We start from the raw sequence: 25,242 nt of genomic DNA on the forward strand, positions 1-25,242 counted from the left end.
GTGTTAAGAAGATTTGTCTTTTCAGTGATGTGCTAGAATCAGGTACTCTCTCTAGAGTGCTCTGAATGAGATGCCCTGTGATTGGCCCTTCTTCTGGGTTGATGTGGGTATAATGATTGCATTAGATCTTTTTCTCCTCAGGACTGTTTGGTGTCTGATTGATCCAATCTTTGTAGTGGTGTAGTGTTGGGATCAAGTGGACTGTGATAGGTTCTTGCTCTTGAATCTATTCTGCGAGACAGTTTATAATTGCTCCTTCATCTGTAGTATCTGGAGTCAGAAATGCCACAAAGGGTCCTCACTCTCTCTTTGTGTCCTGTGTGTATTCAGATATCCACACACTCCGTCACTCTCCTGCCCTCTGTGTATGTATATAAAACCTCCCTCTATTTCTGTGTGTGTGTGTGTGTGTGTGTGTGAACTTGTTTGTTATTCTGAATGCAGACTTCATTCCTTTCAAGCCTGTGTCAATGCTGCTTTAGCAGAATTTTTTCCTAGACAACTGGTCATCACCTTTTCACACTCGGACCCGTCCCTCACACTTGTCTTTCCACTCACCTCTATCAGTCCCTCGACTCTCTTTCCACACATACAGAGCGGTTAGATGATGTTTGACCTTGATTAGATCGATGTCCACATAAGACTAGACCACATAGTCTGGAAAAAAGCTGAAATCTTAAATAGAGATATTTTTTTTAACAATAGACAAATTGCCCAAGTCACATGTAATACCTAAAAATTGCTGTTATTTTGTGCTATTTTATAATGGACTTATGTACTGTATCAAGGTTGGAAAAAAATATTTTTACTCTCAGCCCATCACCCACTGCTTGAAAAGGACTCACAGACTCATTGACTCAGTGAAACATAGGGAATGATTCTCAAATATTGACTTTCAGTGAGTCAGAGTTCGAATGAATGTTTTGCTTTCCTTCGCTGAAAGCGAGAGATGTTTTACACTAACTCAAAAAAAGGAGAAATGATTCACCAACTTAAACATGGATTTGTTGAAAAAGAGAAAACAAAAGATTCACCGGCTCAAATACTCATTCATTGAATTAAAGAAAAGTGAATCATAGTCATAACCGAACGTAGAAAAAAAATAAAATAAAAAAAAAAACGTGATTCGCTCACAAAGAGGAATGATTCATCTAATCAAACATGAACTTATTAAAATTAAGAATGGTTCACTGACTCAAACGCCAACTCATTGAAAGAGAGGAACAACTAGCAGGTAACACAAGAAGAATATATTATTTAAATATTGATTTATTGCATAAAAGAGAATAAATCATAGTCAGAACAAAAAAAAATGTTCAATGATTTAAACATCGATTCACTCACAAAGAGGAACTAATCACTGACTTAAACACCAACTCAATTAAAGGGAGAAGCAACTAACCAAAAGATTCACTGATTCAATTACTGGGTCGATTTTAAGTATTTAAAAAAAAATCTAAATCAAAAAATGTAAAAAAAAAAAAAAAAAAGAATTACTGATTTAGAACCAAAGAGGAGCTTCAATGACTCAAACACTGATTCACTGAACAGAAGAGGTGAGTCATACTGAAAGATTTACTGACTCACCACTAAGTGAATCATGTTCACAATCAAAAGAGTCACTGATTCAAACACTGATTCGTTGAACGAAATAGGAAAGCATCATAGTCACAACTTAAAAACTCATTTAGTTCACTGAACGTTGAACTACAAATGAAAGAAACGGTGAACGAACCAGATGAATCATTTACTCTGAATGACTCAGCTCATCAAAATGACTCGTGACATTATTGTATCATAATCATTCGTTTTAATTTCATTTTATGGAATAGGACAAAAAATGGAGCATAAAAACATTTTATATTTTTTCTTTTTAAAAAAACGTAAAAAAAAAAAAAACCCACAGAGGAGACATTTATCCTGGAACATTTGTAGAATAGTAAAGTGGTAAAGTAGACCAGAAGGTTAGACCATGTGTTTTTCTGTTCCTTAAGGAGGTAAAATAAGATTTTGTCTGAGAAGGTTATAAAACCCGAAAGCCATTGATCTGGAACGTGTTGTACTTTGGGGGAAAGGAGACAGGAAGGAAGGAAGAAAGAAAATCCACTCAAGTCAAGGCCACTGTGTCCACTTGGTGTTAAAACAGCGGGTTTAAAGATGTCTGGCTCAAAGCTAAAAATGTGAGTGAGTGTGTAGGGGGGTGTGAGCTCATATATGTAAGTGCTGAGCACCAAAACACACACTCTGACTCCAGAGATTGGAAGAGCTTACATTTATCACCATTCAACATTTGTGTATGTGTGTGTGTGTGTGAGTGTGTGTGTGAGTTGTGACTCCATTCCAAAGCAGATGGCTCACTGCATAATTCATAGTAAGCCTCTACGGCCAGCGCAAGGTCAGAGGATTTCGGTTTTCGGCTCATTTCACAAGGTTTTTGAATGAATAAGCAGGAATCCAAAACCCCAACAAAGTCACTCATGGTTATTCATGATATTTCTTCGGTCCATTTATCCATCTGTCCATCTATCCATCTGCCGTCTACAAGTCTGTCCTTTACTCAGGAACAGGCTTAACAAATCAAACGTGAAATCCAGCCAAGTCAAAGATGAAACTACAAAGAAATGAGGTTATTGATATAGCCACGTTGTACCTCATTTCAGCTGCGTGACCTTTCAGGAACTTTTGCCATTTCAGGAATGTCACACGTTGGGAATAAAGCACACACTCTCTTTTATTTGGAAATAAAAATCAAGATATCTGTCAGGAATGAGAAATATTTCATCCCTGACTTCTTTGATAAAAGTCCCTTAGCCTTTATTTATTTCACTTTAATTTATCACTCGATAAACGATCAGGTGGAGTGCTGAGGGGTGCTCCCACCTCAAAGCTCAAGGATCTCAGTTTACACCGCTGGGAAAAAGTATTTGCCCCCTTCCTGAGGTTTTCTTCTGTGCTTATTTGTCACACTTACACAACTGAGATCATCTAACTAATTTAAATACTACACAAAGATAACACAAATACAAAATGCAGTTTTTGCAGATCATTTCATTTATTAATGAAATTAAAAACTGACTTGCTTAAATAGAAGAATGAATCAATGCATGACCGAAAGAGTCGAACACTGATTCACTAAATAAAAAAAAGGAGAATTCTGGTTATGATTTAAAAAAAACAATGAAAAACAAATTATGGTTAAGATCAAATGATTTACTGAAAAAAAAACTCATTTACTGAAATAAAGGAATGACTCAAGGCTGTGACCAAACGATTCTCTGGGTGAAAGAATGAGAGAAATGACGCATGATCATAAAGAAAAAAAAATCACTGGTATCACTGAATGAAAGAAATGAATCAAGGTCGACTGATTTACAGAATAGGATCAATTAATTGGGGCGGCACGGTGGGGCGGTGGTTAGCACTGTCGCCCTGCACCTCCATGTTCTCCTCGTGCTTGCTGGGTTTCCTCCGGGTACTCCGGTTTCCTCCCACAGTCCAAAGATATGCAGGGTAGGCTAATTGGTATTCCCAATTTGCCCGGAGTGTGTGAATGTGTGTGTGCCCTGTGATGGATTGGCACCCTGTCCAGGGTGAACCCCGCCTTGTGCCTATTGTGGACAGTCTGAGCACAGATGGAGGGATTGTGTGTTCCTGGTGTGACTCCGGCAGTTGTTGTGGCCATCCTGTACCTGTCACGCAGGTGTGATATTCGGATGTACCGATCCTGTGCAGGTGTTGTTACACGTGGTCTTCCACCGTGAGGATGATCAGCCGTCCTTCCCGTCTCCCTGTAGCGCCGTCTTAGGCGTCTCACGGTGTGGACATGGTGATTTATCACCCTAGCCACATCAGCAGTCCTCATGCCTCCCTGCAGCATGCCTAATGCACGTTCACGCAGATGAGCAGGGACCCTGGGCATCTTTCTTTGGGTGTTTTTCACAGTCAGTAGACAAGTCTCTTTAGTGTCCTGCGTTTTTAGAACTGTGACCTTAAATGCCTACTTTCTGTAAGCTGTTAAGGCCTTAACGACCATTCCACAGGTGCATGTTAATTAATTGATTATGGTTAATTGAACATGCATGGAAAACATTGTTTAAACCCTTTACAATGAAGATCTGTAAAGTTATTTAGATTTTCACAACATTATAGTTGAAATACACAGTCCTAAAAAAGGGACGTTTTTTTTTTTGCTGAGTATATTATGGTCATAGTCAAAAGATACAGTACATGATACAGATACAGTAATGAATAAAACAAGTTGGTATGTACAGTAGTAAAAGTAACGCTGCTAATCCTATAACAACGCGGAAGCACCGCGGTAATGGGCGTCCGAGCTGCTGTAGGTCAAATGCAACAATAAATACAAAAGCCATTCATCTGGCAGGAAATCATAACTGTATCTTAATTATACTCCCTATGGAACATAAGTACATTTCCATATACGGACCTGTGCCACATATTGTGTGAGTGTTTAACACATGGGTTCTCTTACGGTTCCTGATGCACCTGTCTCCTCTAGGTTTAATATTCACAGCACATCCGCCATCAGAGTCACCCTGACCCCGGATCAGTTTCTGTACAGGGGCAATCGAAGTCACCGGAGTGTGCAGTATACCCTGACACACACGCGCACTCTCAGACACACACACACACACAGAGCAAGTACACAGTCTACAAATCACATTGAATGTGTGATGTGAAATAGCATGAAATATTAAAATGCTCCTGTCACTCAGTCACATGTGACACCAGACATGACAAGGAAGACCTCATCTTGTGTAGGGTTGACGACCTGCATATTTTGTTATTTAATAAATTTCAGCATGCTTAAAGTTTTTGGACAGTCCCTGAGAGATTTTTCAGATAATTTGAAACTTCAGCAGCCCAGAGCTAAGCATGTTTGTGACTCTCATTTCGTTCTTAGCCAATCCCATGGATTTGTAGGTTTATAAGCTATTATTATTGGTCTAAAGACGTTTCCTAGATGTCCCGTTCTTAAATCCTTAATTACACAACACACTCTTGAGGAAGCATTTAGTCACATCTCTGTCGAGTAACTAGGAGACGTGTGAAGAGAGGTGTGTTGCCCTTGCTTTGATCTTTCGGCTCCTCGTGGGATTTAGCCCTTGATGTTCTGGATGTTGTTGTGCTTGACCCTTGGGCTAATTCGTCTGGGATTTCTGGATTGCGGATTTCGGAGTTGATGTCAAAAAAATCCATGCAAACAGCTTGAGAACACTTTAACTGTCCTTCCATTGTAGCTTACAAGGCAAACCGTAACAGTTCTGTTTAAGCCCTTACGAGACACCCGTAAATCTTTCTTTAACCAATGGAAAATTATTAATAATAGTGTATTATATGTGGATATTTAGAACCTGATACTTCGATTGGACAAGTTTGATGCTCTCTTAAACCTCTTTCTTTTTCTCTTTTAAAGCCATAAGTTGTAATGAATGCAGACAATGCTGTCTAACAACAACCCGATTAATACACCGTTTATCACACACATGGTTCATGGTAGAAGAAGAAAGTCAATTTTGGTGTGTGTGTGTGTGTGTGTGTGTTGAGGTCAGGGCTATTTTAAGAGCAGGCAGACAGACTGCCGGAGCCGGCCAAGGAAATGATGGGCAGCGCACACACACATACACACACATACACACACGTAAATCATAGCCGTGCATGGTTTCTGACCTGGATACATGCTGAGAAACCCCCAGAGTCACTCTGTGTGTGTGTGTGTGTGTGTGTGTGTGTGTGTGTGTTTTACCTTATATTGTCAGTATTGATTTACCTCACTCTATGTGTGATGTAATGACTGTGATAACACACAGAAGTCAACTTTAAAATTGTTACCGTATTCCAGGTAAATAGCGAAACCCCATGTGCATCTCGGCCCTATTTTTCATTATTACATTTCTGTATAAAATCCTCCAACTATCTGTCTAACATCAACAACCATCACTGAAATCACATTTCTTCCTCCCATCCTGTTCTTTGATAGAAAGATTACCTGGAGCACTTGACCCGTATCTGCATTATTGTATGAATTGCACTCCTGACACACGAATGGCTGATCGTGATGATAATTGTACAAACGATCAGCGCTACAGGGATTCCCAAGATGGTGACTGTGGTGCATCCTGGGGGAAAAGTGTTTTTTTTGTTTTGTTTTGTTTTGTTTTGTTTTTCTCAGCAATATCATCTAACACAAACAAAGAAAAGTAAAAAAAAAAATAATAACAAAATAGTTTTTAAAGACGTTTTAGAAGACCAGAACTTGTTACAGTGGGTAGGTTTCCGAGTTAATTGTTTTAATTTAGCCACACTGGTGGGTTTTCAAGCATGAACAGCCTGTTTAAGAATCACAGCAGGATTTAAATCCAGACTTTGACTAGGCACTTCAAAACCTTACTTACTCACTCATCATCTACTGTATACCACTTTATCCTGTATGCAGGTTCGCTGTGGGAGGAAACCAAAGTACCCAGAGGAAACCGACCAAACACGGAGAGAACACAGACCCGTGGCGGGAAGCAAACCCGAACCCTGGAGGTGCAAGGTCATAGTGCGAACCACTAAGCCACCGTGCCGCCACTTCGAAACCTTAATTTTGTTTGTGTTAACCTTTCAGAGGTGGACTTGCTGGAGTGTTTCAGATCATTGTCCTGCTGCATGAACAGCTTTAGAACATCACACAACCACCGCCATGTGTGACTGTTTTCATGATGTTCTTTTTTTTCAATGCCGTGCTATTTTATGTCAGATTTGTAACTTCCAAAAAGTTCAACTTTAGTCTCATCAGTCTACGGAATATTTGCCCAAAAATCTTGAGATAATCAATATATGATTTTTCCTAAACGTGAGACAAGCTTTTGTGTTCTTTTTGGTCAGCAGAGACTTTTTACCTTTGAAATCTCCCATGGACACCATTTTTGCCCCCAGTCTCTTTATTATTGTTGCGGTTTATATGTTGATCTACTATTCTGCGTTCTTCATTTGTGGATAATGGCTCTCAGCGTGTTTTGCTGAAATCCTAAAGCCTTAGAAATGGCTTGATAGCCCTTTGCTGACTTTTTTAGGTTCCATTTATGTGATTTCTTGATTCAACAAGTCTGGCAGTAATTCATGTTTTTTTATATAGCGCCAGGTAGGTTTTTATTTATTTCATAAATAAAATGATCATTTATAAATAAATGTTCGTATTTACTTAATTTTCACTTTTGGATATCTTTGTGTAATATAAAAAAATTGTTTCATGATGTGAATCATTAATGTTTGACAATAAAAAAACTCTGAAATAGGGCAAATACATTTTCACAGCACTGTAATAAAGATAAAAGTGAATTGTTTTGTGTTGAAATCAGTTGTGTCTAGTTATGAAATAGGTTCGATCTTTGTGCATGGGTGGCAAACCACAGACACACGGACACGAGGCGAGATCTAATGGAAGAAAGGGTCATTTTGGAAATGGGGAAAGAAAAGGTTTAAAGGAAGCGGGAAGGAAAGAAGAGGGGGGAAAGTAGTGAAGTTGTGTACCAGCTGGCATGCGGGCGCATGGCTGGCGAAAGGTGGTGGCAAGCAAAGTTGCAGACTGGAGCACGTAGAGGTAGCGTTACAGCACACTCCCTGATGATAACCGCGGCCACAGGTGGGAGTCTCTCCTGGACGTTTTCCGGCTGGGATCAGGGGCCCTAATGCGATCCACTCTGTGGGATTTTTCTTTTCGGTTGCAGGGATGCAAAGCTCGGCTTTGAGCAGGAGTGAAGGCTTTGCAGGAGCTTGAGCAGTTCTTTTCCACGCTGTCCTCATTGCAGAGATCAAAGGGCAGCATTCCAATCTCACCTCTTTGGCATGCCACTCTTTATGGCTCCACCCCACAACTCTTGATTTCTGGACCCCGGACTAAACTCTGCGCCTCGCTTTTATCACACGGAGAAAGCCTAAGATCCATTAAGGTTAATTATCACCAGCCCGTCCGATCTGGTGCACCTGCAGAAGGGCGGGGGCGCCTACATACACTAGGGAGCCTAAGGAGTGAGCGAGGAGCGACAACAATATTGAAGCACATGAACATCACAAGCGCATGCCGTGACAAGTACACATGGATTTTACTGTTTGTTTGTTTTATGCTATAGCATGCACATTTATTGCAAATGCTACAGATGTATGTCTGCAACCTTACGACAGTCTCATGACTCTAAATAGAATCCTGTCCAAATATTACAAAAGATGTTTTAAAAAATATATTACTCACCTTTTTGTTCAATTGTTTACTAATACCATGATTTAATCCGAAAGTTTAGCAAAAGATTTCAACTTAAACTCATTACCAAGAGTGTATCCTTGTCCTAAGAAGGTCAGCATGTCGCACGGTTTGTTGGTTTGAAGGGTTTGCTCTGCCTCACAAAGCCAGCGTACCAGTATTTCTTGTATTTCTGTGGGGTGATGCTATTGATTTGACCTGAAGCAACTGCGTAACGTCTCTAGTCTTTTATTTCCTAAATTACACGTCCCGGTACTGTTTTTAACACACCCTGTTGGACTTTCCCTTATGATTTCAAACTGTGTATAAACTGTCATACAACCGTGCTGGGAGGGAAACACAGCAGGGAACAGATTCTTCTTGTGGAAATCGCACGTGCATAACGGTAAGAACAATGTACTGATTGTTTGCGCTGAAAATCATATCTGCCTGCTAAACATATCCGCCAAATACTAAAAGGCTAAGGGTTGTAATAAATTACTTTACCATATGTGCAAATCTATGCACTAGCTGATAGCAAAGCAGGAGCAGGATATTAATAGGAATAGCAAAAGGACATTAGCATAGATATTTGCCTGTTAATGAACATTAATAATTCATTGCATTCATTATTAAAGTAAAGATTTTATGATATTCTAATTCCAATATACTATACAGTATCAGTCCAATGTTTGGAGACAGCTTCTTATTCAATGGATTTTCTTTATTTTTAATGTCTTCAACATCGTATATCCAGTGAAGAGACTGGATTTAAAACAGAACAAATAAGGAATTATGTGGTCAAGAAAAACACGCTAAAACCCCAGAATATGTCTTATGTTTTTGAGTACTTCATTTAAAAAAATGAACATGGCTACCTGTTACATGTACTAAAATGTAATATGTGTTTTGTACATAATAATTTCATGTTTCCAAGATGAACATGAATAAATTATGTTGTATTTACATAAAATTCAACAACTTAACATGTATAAGATTCAATCATGTTGAGATAAACCAAAGAGATCTTCTCACTATGAAAACCGGAAATAGCAAAACCGGAAATATCGCGAGAAGAGAACGCAGTGTGTTGAGAAGACAAACGTTTGGCGGGCGTGTGGAAAAGGTAAGCAGGAATTAATTCCCGTCTTTCTAAATAGAAACGAAATACTGAACATAAATGTCACCTGCTGTTTAGCGATGTTTAGTCACGTTATTTTGGTTTAAGCTATTTCTTGTATTTTTAATCACACTTAAAACACCGAGGGTTATATGCGCGTGCTTAATCTGCGGTTCGGTTCTGGTTTCGGTCTGTTCTCATGAGTTGTGAAGCGAGAGGAAGAAAGTATAAATATTGTTTATTTGATAAATTAAGTATCATGAATTTTAATTGAATCTATCTCTGTATTTTTCCACAGGAGTTTGTGAGTGAAAGTGTCCTGTCTGCATCTGACTTCAGGAGTTTCCTGACCAACCGTCTCTAACGGTCATATTTAAAAGTCATAACGTACAGTTATAAAGTACAAAACTTTCTGTTGGTGTTTAATTGTTTTTCTATGATTAATACTTATTTGTGGTGTTTTATGTTTTGTACATCTTTTCAAATTGAGACCTCATTTGTAAGTTGCTGCTGGTGTAAAATAAAAATCTCCGTTTTATCCCGTTTGTCTTATGCTTCCTTCCTTTACAGAATTCTGTTGACCAGGGCTTGAAATTTAAATTTACTTGAGTTGGATCAACTTAATTTACAACTGAAAAATGTGTTGTACCAACGCTATTCATTTATGTTAACAGTATTAAATTATGTTGAACGCAGCTGTAGTAAATAAGTTAAATGAACCTAATAAAATTAATTTGACTGAACCTAAGAACATTAAGTTGGGCCAACAAAATTGCTTAACGCTGAAAGAAAGCCATTAAATCAGGTGGAAATTCTTTCCATAATTTAATTACGTTCATTCAACAAGAGTGTTGAATGAGTGTTGTTTCCTGCCTTTCCTTCACTCTCCGGTCCAACTTATCTCGAACCATCTCAGTTGGATTTAAAATGGGTGATTGTAAAAGCCAGGTCATCGGATGCATTACTCCATCATTCTTCTTCCTGGCCAAATAGCTCTCACATAATCTAAAGGCTTGTTTGGGGTTAATGTCCTGTTTGAAAACAAATGATAGTCCCACTAAAGCCCAATCCCAATTCTATTTTCTACCCCTTCCCCTACCCCTCGCCCCTTCCCCTTGTCCCTTGAAACTAAGTGGAAGTAAGAAATGGGACACCACTACAACACTGTTATACGTCATCATACGTATCCGTTCATTTACATGTACACATATGCCCGTAAGCAAAACAAACAATGCGTTAACTCGGCAAACTGCCGCGCTACTGAACTTTCATATTTGTTTGTAGCATGCAGTAAAGTGTATATGACATAAAAATATATTTTTGTAATATCGCGCAATCGGTGCTATCAGCTAGCAAACTTTAGCGATTTGTTTGCAAACGTTTCTTTACAGAACATCACCATAAACACAAACACAAGACTAAAGGTAATATACACATAATGAAAACTTGTCATAAAAATCCTTATTAATAGCAAAAATTAGTTAAATTTAAGGGTCTGCTTGCTCGAGTGAGCAGCCATGTTGAAAATTTCGCTTAGCCCTTCGTTTGAAGTGAGGTCCCGAAAAATCTTCGTTTGAAAGGCTATCTGGCCCTTCCCCTTACCCCTACCCCTCCAACCAAAAGAGAAATGAGACATCCCTACCCCTTCATGTGAACGCGCCAAACGGAGGGGTAGGGCTAAGTGTAGGGGTAAGGGGTGGAATTGGGATTGGGCTTAAGTAGAAACCAGGTGTTATGGCATGTCTCTGCAAAACACTGTGTCATAAAATGTGCCCTCAATTTTGACTAAGTCACCAGCAAAGCACTCGACACCACCACAGTGGGAACCAGATCAGGAACCACCTCTCTACGTTTAACAACGACACGGTGGTTAGAACCAAAAATCTGACATTAGGACTCATCAGATCTACACATCAGATCTACACATTTCATTCCTTGTGTTTCCTAGCCCAAGTAAGTCTCTTGTGCGTGTTGTTCTTCTGAAATAATGGATTATTATTTCATCCGTTTTAGAGGCTGGTCATTATATTCCTACATACTCATCCTTTGCAGCAGCAGTAGCTCATCATAGTGCCTGATTGTTTAGATGGCTGCACTTAGGGATACATTCAAAGTTATTTCAGAAGATTTCAGATTTCTATTCCACACGTAGTTCCGATGTCTTCAGTATTAATGTACAGAGAAGGTGTGTCCAAACATTTGACCCACAGTGCATATTAATTTACTTGGTATTTACCAGAGATTGTTATAGTGTTTTCATTATGCTGTTTATGATTGAAGCCGAGGGAAAGTTAACAACGAAGTGTTTAATGTTATTAGAGCAAAGCCGGGTTTTGGCTGCAAATGACTTTAACACATTGTGTACAGAAGATCAGTTTATCCATTCTTTTATTGACAGATCAGGACAGTGTGTGTGTGTGTGTGTGTGTGCGTGTGTGTGTGGCCTGTCAAAGCAAATGGAAAAAAACAGGCCATGTTTTGTGCTCAGTCGCTTAGTTTGCCTTTCTGCACCATTACCCTTTGACCAATAGACTCTCAGAAGAAGGACGTTAGTTTCTGTGTGTGTGTGTGTGTGTGTGTGTGTGTGTGTGTGTGTGTGTGTGTGTGTGTGTGTGTTTCATTTTAAACCAATGAAATTGTTTCCATAATGGAATTCATGAGTTCTTCCTTGTGTGAACATCTGGCCAGCCCCCATACCGAAAGTGTGTTTTTCTTTTTTTTTTTTGTTTTGTTTTTTGTTTTCATTTTTTTTTCTTTCTTTGTTTTTGTTATTTGATTTTTATCTGAAAAACAAAAACAGACGAAATAGTTTGGCTGTGGTCAGATTGTCCTCGGAGCATGTCTGCCGTCTGTTCTAACAAACCGTGTCCTCAGACTGTGCCATCTATCAGAGTGGCTTCTTCAAAAGTGTGTTCTTCTAAGAATGTTGTTAGAACATGTCGTTAGAGTAGGTTATAAGGAAGAGTGTCCTACACTGTGTCTTATAAAGAAAGAGTGGGTTTAGAGCATGTTCTAGAAAGAGTGCCCTCTATCAGATCGGCTTCTACAAATGTGTGTTCTTCTAAGAATGTTCTAAGAATATGTCCCATTGGAGTAGGTTATAAGGAAGAGTGTCCTCAGAGTATGTTCTAACATACAGTGTCCTCAAAGTATGTTCTAACAAACAGTGTCCTTAGAGTATGTTCTAAGGAAGAGTGTCCTCAGAGTATGTTCTAAAGAGGCGTGTTCTCAGAGGATGTTCTAAGGAAGCGTGTTCTCAGAGGATGTTCTAAGGAAGCGTGTTCTCAGAGGATGTTCTAAGGAAGCGTGTCCTCAGAGTATGTTCTAAGGAAGCGTGTCCTCAGAGTATGTTCTAAGGAAGCGTGTTCACAGAGTATGTTCTAAGGAAGAGTATCCTTAGAGTATGTTCCAATGAACAGTGTCCTCAGAGTATGTTCTAACAAACAGTGTCCTCAGAGTATGTTCTAAGGAGGCGTGTTCTCAGAGGATGTTCTAAGGAAGCGTGTCCTCAAAGTATGTTCTAAGGAAGCGTGTCCTCAAAGTATGTTCTAACAAACAGTGTCCTCAGAGTATGTTCTAAGGAAGCGTGTCCTCAAAGTATGTTCTAACAAACAGTGTCCTCAGAGTATGTTCTAACAAACAGTGTTCTCAGAGTATGTTCTAAGGAAGCGTGTCCTCAAAGTATGTTCTAACAAACAGTGTCCTCAGAGTATGTTCTAACAAACAGTGTCCTTAGAGTATGTTCTAAGGAAGCGTGTCCTCAGAGTATGTTCTAAGGAAGCGTGTCCTCAGAGTATGTTCCAAGGAAGCGTGTTTTCAGAGGATGTTCTAAGAAAGCGTGTTCTCAGAGGATGTTCTAAGGAAGCGTGTTCTCAGAGGATGTTCTTAGGAAGTGTGTTCTCAGAGTATGTTATAAGAAAGCGTGTTCTCAGAGGATGTTCTAAGGAAGCGTGTTCTCAGAGTATGTTCTAAGAAAGCGTGTCCTCAAAGTATGTCCTAAGGAAGCGTGTTTTCAGAGGATGTTCTAAGGAAGTGTGTCCTCAAAGTATGTTCTAACAAACAGTGTCCTCAGAGTATGTTCTAAGGAAGCGTGTCCTCAGAGTATGTTTTAACAAACAGTGTCCTTAGAGTATGTTCTAAGGAAGCGTGTCCTCAGAGTATGTTCTAAGGAAGCGTGTCCTCAGAGTATGTTCCAAGGAAGCGTGTCCTCAGAGTATGTTCCAAGGAAGCGTGTTTTCAGAGGATGTTCTAAGAAAGCGTGTTCTCAGAGGATGTTCTAAGGAAGCGTGTTCTCAGAGTATGTTCTAAGAAAGCGTGTCCTCAAAGTATGTCCTAAGGAAGCGTGTTTTCAGAGGATGTTCTAAGGAAGCGTGTTTTCAGAGGATGTTCTAAGGAAGTGTGTCCTCAAAGTATGTTCTAACAAACAGTGTCCTCAGAGTATGTTCTAACAAACAGTGTCCTCAGAGTATGTTCTAAGGAAGCGTGTCCTCAGAGTATGTTCTAAGGAAGCGTGTCCTCAGAGTATGTTCCAAGGAAGCGTGTTTTCAGAGGATGTTCTAAGAAAGCGTGTTCTCAGAGGATGTTCTAAGAAAGCGTGTTCTCAGAGGATGTTCTAAGGAAGCGTGTTCTCAGAGGATGTTCTAAGGAAGCGTGTTCTCAGAAGATGTTCTAAGGAAGCGTGTCCTCAGAGTATGTTCTAAGGAAGCGTGTTTTCAGAGGATGTTCTAAGAAAGCGTGTTCTTAGAGGATGTTCTAAGGAAGCGTGTTCTCAGAGGATGTTCTTAGGAAGCGTGTTCTCAGAGGATGTTCTAAGGAAGCGTGTCCTCAGAGTATGTTCTAAGGAAGCGTGTTCTCAGAGGATGTTCTAAGGAAGCGTGTCCTCAGAGAATGTTCTAAGGAAGCGTGTCCTCAGAGTATGTTCCAATGAACAGTGCCCTCAGAGAATGTTCTCTACAGGTACAGTATCTTCTGAATGTCTTCTAAAGGTTCAGGTTCAATGTTCTAATGACAAGTGTTTCCCAGAGTACGTTCTATAAAAGACTGAGGAAGAACTCAGAGCACATACTAATTGTACACTCTGAGTATCTCCTCCACTAGAGGGTCCTCACAGAGTGTCTTCAGTGTGTCTTTAAGGGTTCTCAATTTTTTACACTGTCCTTGAAAATGTCCTCAGGCAGAGTGGCCTTGCGTCATGTTTTAAGTGAAACAAGTGTCTTTGAAACATACTGCATCTGTCTCTCTCTCTCTCTCTCTCTCTCTCACTCACACACACACACACACACACACACACACACCAGTTTTCGAAGAATGTCATCAGGTGGAGATGTTATTATTAACATACACAGACACATACACACCACCGAAGAGCATTATTTTTAGCAAATATAAAGAGCCCTCATGAATAGTGGACATCTGAAAGTCTAGGTGCACACACACACACACACACACACACACGCACACACACACACACACACACACACACACACACAGTTCCCAGTTATTATGTGGTCTGTCAGTGTTATTTTGAGTACATAAGGACAACACCATCTCTCTCTCTTTCACACACACACACACACACACACACACACACAAAACACTTAGCAGATGGCACCTCCCCTGCGTCCTGCCTCCGCCTGTGTTCTGACCGTTATTGTTGGACTTGGTACACACTGAGTCACTCTTAAGTAAAAAAGCAATCTATCACAACACACACACACACACACACATGCACATGGTCTCATTAGACATGCTTGATGTATGTTCTGATCGCATTACACAGGATTCACTGATTAATTTGTTGATCAAATTTGAAAGTGGTGTGTGTGTGTGTGTGGGTGTGTGTGTGTGTGTGTGTGTGTAAGAGAGATTGTTCATGTACTTTCAGATTGTATATTCCACTATTTATCTATCCATCCCTTCTGTCCATTTTATATCCATCTCTCCATCCATCCTTTCATCCTTTCATCCTTCTACTGCAGCGCTTCATTAATTAATTTACATTCCTTTATGGGTCCATCATTTTATTCCAGACATACGTAATAAGTCCATCATCAATCATTCCATTATTTTCATATGTTTGTTCATCTCTCAATTCATCACCTTAACCATTATTCTATCCTTCTATCCTGTCATCTGTCTATCCATCACGTATTATCCATATTTTCATCCATCAGTCTGTCCATCAATTCATCCATCTATCCAATATCTTATTTATTCATATTTTCATCCATCCATCCATCCATCCATCCATCCATCTATCCATCCATCCATCCATCTATCTGTTTTTTTTCTGGCATCCACACTGTGTTCACCAACTGCTCCATCCATCCACTGCCCACCTCATCATCCATTCATGCCTCAGCTGTTTATCAATCTATCTATCAATCACCCAGTTATCCTTCTTTTCAATCCATTAAAACATATATCCCTTCATTTAGCATCATCTGTTTATTCGCAAAGTCCTCCATATACTTCTCCACCTACTGCCTATTTAGTCATCCATCCATTCATCAGCTCTTTACCTATCCATCCACCAATCACATATTTTACATATTTTCACAAATTTTTTTCCACTCATTCATCTTCACATCCATGCATTCATCTCTCCACCTATTCACCATCAGCTATGTATTCACCAACTCCTTCCCCATCCTTCCATTTATTCATCCACCTGTCACATATTTATTTATTCACACATACATCAGCTGTTTATTCATCCCTTTAGCAACCACACATTCATCCATATATTCATTTTCCATCCAGCATTAACCTCATGCTTATTTATCTATCTATATACCACAAATTTATACATGCATCTGTCCATCCATCCATCCATCTGGACACCCATCAACAATTTTTTGACCAATCGATCCACTGATTGATTCATCCATGACCTAGTTGCTAATGTTTTACCCATTGTCAATTATTCTTCCATCTTTTCATCATCCATACTGTAGATCCACACAGCTATCTGGATGTCATTCACCCATCCTTTATTTCATCAAACTGACGCCGTTTTCATCAGCAAACACTTTCTCCCTCACTTATTATTCCCCATTGCTCTATCCATCCATCTAGCCTAGCACTTATTTATTTATCTATCAATCCATCCATCCATCCATCCACATATACAGTACATCCATCAGTGGCTTTTCATGCATCCATCTAGTGATCACTCACTTATTCATATATCTTTCTATCCCTCTTTCAGGAAGCATCTACATTGCAGAATGAATATTTGTTGCTGTCTTTCTGAATAAATTAATAAATGGAGCAGCATATGGTCCAGTCTCTCTCTCTCTCTCTCTCTCTCTCTCTCTCTCCCTCCATTAGACTGACGAGCCATGCTCATGCCAGAATCTCTGCCCCAAACCTGTGTGTGGGTGTGTGTGTTGGAGCCCATCCCGCTATCCATTTGCAAACAGATGCTTTGGAATGAACGAGGAAATAAAAGCAGGAAAAAACAAGTGTATGTTCAGTACCAAGCACTTTCCTGTGCCAATGCCACGCAAGCCAAGCAGTCAAACATACAGAGAGAGAGAGAGAGAGAGAGAGAGAGAAAGAGAGAAAAAGAGAGAGAGAGAGAGAGAGACGGCACAAATGGTCTGTAACACACCTGGATCTGACTCCTGCACTTATCGACACTCATAAAGCCGACTCTAATCAACATAATCATCAGTTTCTCCATCCATCCAACCATCCATCTGTTCATCTAGCCTTTTTTCTCAATGTTTTATCCATCCATTCATTTTCTGAGACAACGAATATGTATTTATTTATTCCTCCACCTATTGATCTATCACCTTTGTTAATGATTCCTCCTTCCTCATATACATCCATCCATCCAGCCAATCATCTATCAGCTATTTATTGATCCCTCCATCTCTTCCTTAACCTATTGCTTGTTTATTCATTTGTTCATCCATCTATTTATCCATTCATCCACATTCTCTTCTTTTTTTATCCATTTATCCCTTCATGCACAAAACAATAATTCTGTCTATCTATTCTTCTCTCCTCTTAGTATTCACACACTCATGCAACTTATCTTCTATTTATTCATCCTTAAATCCTTCTATCATTCCCCAGCCACGCATCTATCCATCCATACAGCCAGCCAGCCAGCTAGCTACCGATTATGTATTTATTCATCTTCCTCTATCCATCCCTCCTCATAGCCAGTCATCTATCATTTTTTATCCCTTTATTTAGCTAATTTAATAATTCCTTTATTACATCATTAAGTGTGTCGCCTGTTTATTTCTCCATCCATAATCTCCTAAACTTTTCATCCATCCATCATCCATCCATCCATCCATCCATCCATCCATCTGTCCATCCATCCGTCATCAATTTATTCATCTTTCTCCCAGCCAGTCACCATCACACATTTTTCCATACCTTCATTCAGTCAGGCATCACTAATGTAATCATCTCTGTATCTATTCATTAAGCTGCTGCCTGTTTCTTCATCCATTCATCCACAATCTCCTAAACTTCTTATTCATCATTTATTCTTCCTTTTATTCCTTCTTTCCGTCCATCCACCCACCCATCCATCTGTCCACACAGCTATCACCTATTTATCCATTCATCCATGCATCCAGTCAGCCATTATCTGTTTATTCATTCCTACAGTATGTCCATCCATCAATTCACTTGTCACCATCCTTCCTCCTAGCAAGTCATCTTTCACTCTATTTTTATTCCACAAGACATTACTAATTTAATCATCCCTTTGTTCTTTAATTGAGCTGTTGTCTGTTTATTCATTCATCCAACCAACTTTTCACCTATCCTTCTTTCCTTCCATTCCTCCATCCATCTGTTCATACAGCTCACACCTAATTCTCCATCATGCATCTATCCATACAGTACATCCATCCCAGCCAGACAGCTATCAACAGTTTATCCATCCATCCATCCATCCATCCATCCATCCATTCATCACCAGTTTATTAACATATCTCTTCTCCTAGCCAGTCATCTATCACTAATTAATTCATTCCTTTATCCGAGCATTAAGCTGTTGTCTGTTTATTTATCCATGTATCCTTTCATCCATCCATCCATAATCTGATCAACTTTTTATCCATCCTTCTATCATCTATTCTTTCTTTGATCCATCTGTCTGTACATCTATCACCTATTCAGTCATCATGCATGTATGCATTCATTCATTCATCCATCCATCCATCCATCCATCCTAGTTTATGCATCCTTCCTCCTAACCAGTCCTCTATACCTTATTTGGTCATCACTTCATTCAGCCAGCCATCTAGTCGCCATGTCTTTAATTATCCAGTTATTCATTAATCCATTTATCTTTTCACCCAACTATTAATTCATCCATAAATATTTGAAATGTTTTAATCCATCCATCCATCCATCCATCCATCCATCATTTATCCATCGATGGACCCGTCCAAAGAAAACAGGGATATCACTAAGAGACAAGATGTCACCCCAGTCATGGACGTGAAAGCATTCACACACTCACACATTTACACACTTACACATTCACACACTTACACACCCATCCTGAACAAACGTGTGTGTGTGTGTCTGTTTGTGTGTGTAGTGGAGAAGCCCCAAATCCTCCCTCACACTCCTTAATTAAACGTCAGCTGCATTTAATTTCAGACAGAAGTACCACACTGGGCAGGAATAAATGCAACACACACACACACACACACACACATTATTTTAAAAAGAATTAGCACCCTGAGGCGACAAATTAGAGTGTTAAAACACTTTTAATTCCCTCGGTGCACATTACAGAAGCAAAGCCTCTGAGTGCTAGAATTTTTTTAATATAAATATACGGAATATTTTGCAGTCACTAATGGTCCTCACACACACACACACACACACACACACACGCACACACACAAAAAATAGGCCTCATTTATGAGCCTGGATAAGGAGTGAAAATATTACCGATTGATGTTTATAAACATACACACGCGCGGGAAGAAACCCATCAAACATGTTTTTATGCAAAATTTACTACAAATAAATAAATAAATAAAGCACATTTCTGTCATGCCTGAGCTCAATCCCATGATGCCCTCGGCTAACGCGGTACACTTTCCTCTGCATGTTTTGCACAATTTTTTAAAAAGTGGTGACTTTTAATTCAGACATTTCTTTGTAAGTATATAAAAGTGAACCGATGGCACAAAGACGGAGTGTGTAATTTAATCGCAGTTGAGATTTTATAGCTCTGAAAATCTGCTTCACAAACAATAAAAGTCGTAAAAGATTTGAGTTTCCGCTTCTGACTAAAACCGCAGCTGTCACGACGAAAGGGATTAAAAAGAAGAAGAAAAAAAAAGACAGGAAAAAAAATAGAGGGATGTGAAATAAAACTGCTGGTGGTGCTAATCTCATGACCACAGATGAAAAAAAAAAGGAAAAAAGAGAGAAAATGCGTTGTGGTTTCATCCCGACTGGTTCAAACAGGCTTTCGGAATGAAAAAAAAAAGGAAATGAAAAAGAGAAAAGAAAAAGAAATAACTAATGTAATTTGATCTTTTTTTAAAGAATTTTATCTTTTTTTAAAGGTTATTTTATAGTCATTTAATAAAAATAATTTATGGTGATTTAATGAAAATATGAAGAAATATCATATAATGTTCACTTCCTTAATATTTTTAAATAAATAAAAAAAACTTTATAACAACTTTTATTTTTTTAGAAATCTGTTTTATTATACTCACATTATTCAATTAAATTTTTATTCAAATTTTATTTATATAGTTTTATTTTTAACAATGTTCATTGTCTCAAAGCAGCTTCACAAAATGGAAAGAAAAATTGTGTGTATGAGTGAGAAAGAAAAGGGGTTTAGATAATAATAAGATTATGAGATCGTCCCTGATGAACAAGCCCGACTGGTGAACAACTCCCCGAGATGGTAATAGATAGAAACCTTGAGAGGAACCGGACACAGCAGAGAACCTCATCTGGGTGATACAACAGCAGAAATTATATAACGAGATCATGTGGCTGCTGGAAGTTCAGTATAACAAAAGTTGTCCAAGTTATCATGTAGTCAGCAGGTGCAGAGGACAGAGGGGGGTCTGGATCACTAGAAGCTCAGGAGCAGCATGTGTAGATGTGTAGGAGTGTGCACTGGAGTACGTGATGAATTATGTGTATGCCAGATTAAAAAGATGCGTCTTGAGTCTATTAGTTTACTAAAATTTGCTCAGCCATAAAAACTTTTTATGAAGATTTCATAGTATTTATTATCAGCATTGTATCACCATGGCTTTAAAATAATAATAATAGTAATGATAATAAATAGAGTTGCGAGCAGCGATGAGCGGGCCCAAGCACCTGTGCCATCGCCACCCTGGACCTCCAAAAAGACAATGCCACCCAGGGTCACTGCACAAACTGTGTGCCTTTTGATCAGGCTAAGACCTTTAAAAAACCCCGGACGCTGATGTCACTGAATATGACATAAGTTTATTAGTTTTTTTTTTTTTTTTTTTTTTAAAGAAAGAATAATCCTTAGAAGAGTGAGACGGCCCTCTTACGTTTATGACATAAGCATTATTAAAGCAGCATTATCAGAGCAATAGCAACGACGTTAAAGTCACATCGAGTTGATGTCAAAGTGCTTGGGCCCTAATAATAATAACTATAATAATATATAATAGAAAAAAACTACATTTTAAAGTATTAACTGATACTTTTTTGTTTAATTTATTAATAACCATACTAAGGTAATTACTATTACTAAAGTCATTATTATAAGTATTTTATTTTTTCCTATATCTTTTTTGTTTGTTTGTTTGTTTGTTTATTTATTTGTACCTTGAACCTGCCATGCTTTGTAATTAGCAGTCACTTTTACATTCTTGTCATCAGCATAAATACCACAGGGCAGTCGAACTTCAATCTGCTGAAACGAAACATGTTGTTCTTAATACAAACTAGATTATAAAGGCATTTTAATTTTGGCCAGTAAAGCGAGATTGCTTTTAATTTTGAATCAGATCTAGACCAGTTTACTAGGAGAATTTATTGCTATGGGAACTTTCACTCATGTGATGAGGAGACAAGAAGGTCAAAAACCAACACACACACATACAAATTCTTCTCCCACAGAGATCGATGGAAAGCCAAACTCGTTTTTATTTCTCTCCTGATGTTTTTTTTTTTTTTTTTTTTGAGCCAGTCAGCAAAAAATGGATGGACGGACTGAGTGTCAGCTTGTGTGTGGTCAATGACACACACACACACACACACACACACACACAGTTTATTGTTGAAGCTTGAGTCATATGGTTTCCACAGGCTTATCTGTTTTGCCATCGCTGTGCATTTTCTGTCCAAAAATAACGATGACACGACAGAACAAACATCTAAAAGTCAAATGGAGGTCTTTGTAAAGAGCGCCAGAAGCTATTAGTAGCGTTTCAGTCTGCCATGGTGTCTGTTATTATCCGTGTTTACGTTCAGTAATTAGTTTCCGCTCAAACCAACAAGCACGCCGTTTCCACTCCCAGTATGAGAAGTATTTATAGGGGAAAAAAACTAAATTAAACTAACTGGAAAGGTCTTAATATTACAACTTTCTCAGGTGTTTCAGATAAACTGTAAAAGTTCTTCTGTCCAGAGTGTAGTCATGTGTCAGTTACTGTACCACAAGATTATAGTGGGAACCTCAAGCCGCTGGAATTAACCACACCCACCTGTGCAAAAGGGGTGAAGCAATTATAAACTAAAGCAATTTCCTTCCATTGATCAGCTGTTTATTCATCTCTCCATTGATCCATCTTTTATCACCTTCAGCCAGCCCATCCATCTATCGATTCATGCACATATCTATAATTACATCTGCCCGTCCTTCTCTTACTGAATTATCCACAGCCATGCATCTATCCTCCCATCTGGCCATCCACTCTTTCTATCATCCAGTTATTACTTAGTTATTTATCTCTAAATCCCTCTGTCTTTTTCTACAATTTCATGTATTTATCCATCCATCCATTCTGTGACATCTATCCATTTGGCCTATCCGTCCATCTATCCCTCAGTCCATCTTTTAACCATCAGCTATTTATTTACCATCCTTCCATCTGTCCATCCATCTATTCACTATTTATTTAACATCCATCCACTTATTCATTCATCCATCCATCCATCCATCCATTTGGCCTATCCATCCGTACATCCATACATCCATACTTCTGGTATCAGCTACTGTATTTATCCAACTCACCATCAACCATTTATTCACAATCCTTTCATTCATTCATCCATCAACGATATATTCGCCATCTGTATATCTACTGATATAGCTACTATAAGACACTCATGTTTACATACTGTATTATTGCACTCCTAATTAGAAGCTTGCTAACTCAATTTGTAATTAACAGTCATTCTTGTCATCAGCATGAATACCACATGGCAGTCGAACTTCAATGCCCTGAAACAAAACATATTGTTTTTAATACAAACTAGATTACAAATGCATTTTAATTTTGGCCAGTAAATGAGATTGCTTTTAATTTTGAATCAGATCTATTAGACCATTAGGTAATGTTTTAAACATTGAAAATTAAACCTCAAATGGATTTTTTTTTTTTTTTTTTTACATTTTAGTTTTGCCACTGTACAACAAACAACAAAAAAAATCTAATCAAATGAAGTTCCACATGAAAATGTGAGAAAGTGTGCAACCTTTATTACTCCAACTCATTTACATTCTATTACCATTTAATTATATCACCGTAGTATAAGACTACAAAATTGAGCTGAATTAGAAATATTAGTCTTACTTAGTCTTAGTCTTATTAGAAACAATAATACGTGTTGAACAACGAGTGAGTAAACCGTACCTGACCCACTCTTTTAATAACAATAATTTATTGCTAACGATGGCTTTAATCATGGTAATTATCATAAGAACTTTCCACTTTTTATTGAAGTAAGAACTACACAATTAATTGTGTTTTAATGGATCCTAGATTATGCAGTATGTACTGTAAACTCTCATCAGTTTACTATCCAGACTAGCAATTATTCACTGCTAATATTTACCCTTTTAACCCACAACTTACCCAGTAATTCTTCAAATTCTTAAGAAGCTAAATTATATGACAATTTGAAGTAACTATTAATTTCATGTCTGCTAAGTTGGGAATAATTAGCCCAAGTGGATTTAATTTCATACTCCGATCTCTCTCTCTCTCTCTCTCTCTCTCGCTCTCTCTACTCAGTTTAATGGCTAAGATTAGTTTTCAGGAAATCAGACGAGCTCAGACAAATCCTCCCCGTCTGTGTGTGCATCTATAGCTTTCTATCAGCCTGAACGTCTCTTTATTTCTCATCCTCATAAGTCTTTTATTGCAGCTGAGCCAGTCTAATTCTCATGCTAAACATCTTTATGGGAAAAGCTTTGGAGATACGCTAAGCTTTTCTCACACTTTGTAGTTCGCCTCAGTGAAGGTTAACCAAGGCGCTAAAATCCTGAAAATCGTGACCCAAAATCTCACTCAAACTTAAACTGTTTCAGTTATATCCGCCGCAGACCATGCCCGCGTCCTCAGGGAGGTCGGAAAGACATGCTAAACTTTCTCATGTAGTTAATTACTTGGGCCTTATGCAGGCAGCCATCTTGAAAGATCAGGATCTGTATGTTTATCTGTACTAATTAACTATATTTCTGGGAAGATCATTTTAAAATAGATTTATTACGTAACACATGATTTTAACTCAATTAGCGAATTCCTAATTTGGTCAGTTTTTTTTAAATACTGGCACTGTTATAAAAATGAAAAGTGAATATCATGAAAGAAGAACTACTACTGTTATTCCTCAAGTGATGAATGCAATGAGACAAACTTTTCAGGAACATAAATACTTCTCTTAAATGTTTATTTGATTGCTAAAAAAAAGATACAGCTAGCTTTGGGCTGTTATGTATTATTTTGCATCATGTGAAGGCTTAATGACAGTAAAAGTGAGAGAAAATTCGCAAGAATATCATTCACTTTGGATGTGACAGCAAAGCAGTAATTTTAAGAAAAACTCAATATGTGTGTAAGTTCAAGTAAAGTCATTTGTACAGACAAAGTAAAGGTTAATTGACATTGCATACACTACAGTATATTGGCAAAAGTATTTGCTCTCCTGCCTTCACATGTATATGAACTTGAGTAACATACAATTCTTACTCTATAGGGTTTATTATGTTGTTGGCCCCACCCCTTTGCAGCTACTGTATAACAGCTTCAACTGAGCCAAGTTCTTCCACACCAAACTTGCTTATCCATGTCTTTATAGACCTTGCTTTGTGCACTGGTGCAGTACTTTTTTGCTGTGGAAGAACTTGACTGTCCTGACCTTAACCTACAGTAATAGAACACCTTTGGGATGAATTTGAGCAGACACTGGAGCCAGGCTTCCTCATTCAATATCAGTGTGTGATCTCACAAACGCGCTTCTGAATAAATGGTCTAAAATTCCCATAAACACACTCCTAAACCTTGTGGAAAGCCTTCCCAGAAGAGTTGAAGCTGTTATAGCTGCCACGGGTGGGCCAACATCATATTAAACCCTATGGATTAAGAATTGGATGTTATTCACATGCAAGTTCATATGCATGTGAAGGCAGTTGAGCGAATACTTTTGACAATATAGTGTATAGAACAAAACTGTTAAAATTATCTGAATTTAATGTAGAAATTGCTAATAAAATACTGTATGACGATTTGGCATGCTAGTCTGAAGCTGATGATTTATTTAAGTAAAGTTACAGTGACAGTACAAGTGAAACCAAATGAAGCAAAATTGTTAAAGCAATCAAAATTTATATCAGATGTTTGGCAAATTTGCTAATAAAATATGGCCTTAATTT

The sequence above is a fragment of the Clarias gariepinus genome, chromosome 20 (genome assembly GCF_024256425.1).
Source record: "Clarias gariepinus isolate MV-2021 ecotype Netherlands chromosome 20, CGAR_prim_01v2, whole genome shotgun sequence".
Taxonomy (NCBI): domain Eukaryota; kingdom Metazoa; phylum Chordata; class Actinopteri; order Siluriformes; family Clariidae; genus Clarias; species Clarias gariepinus.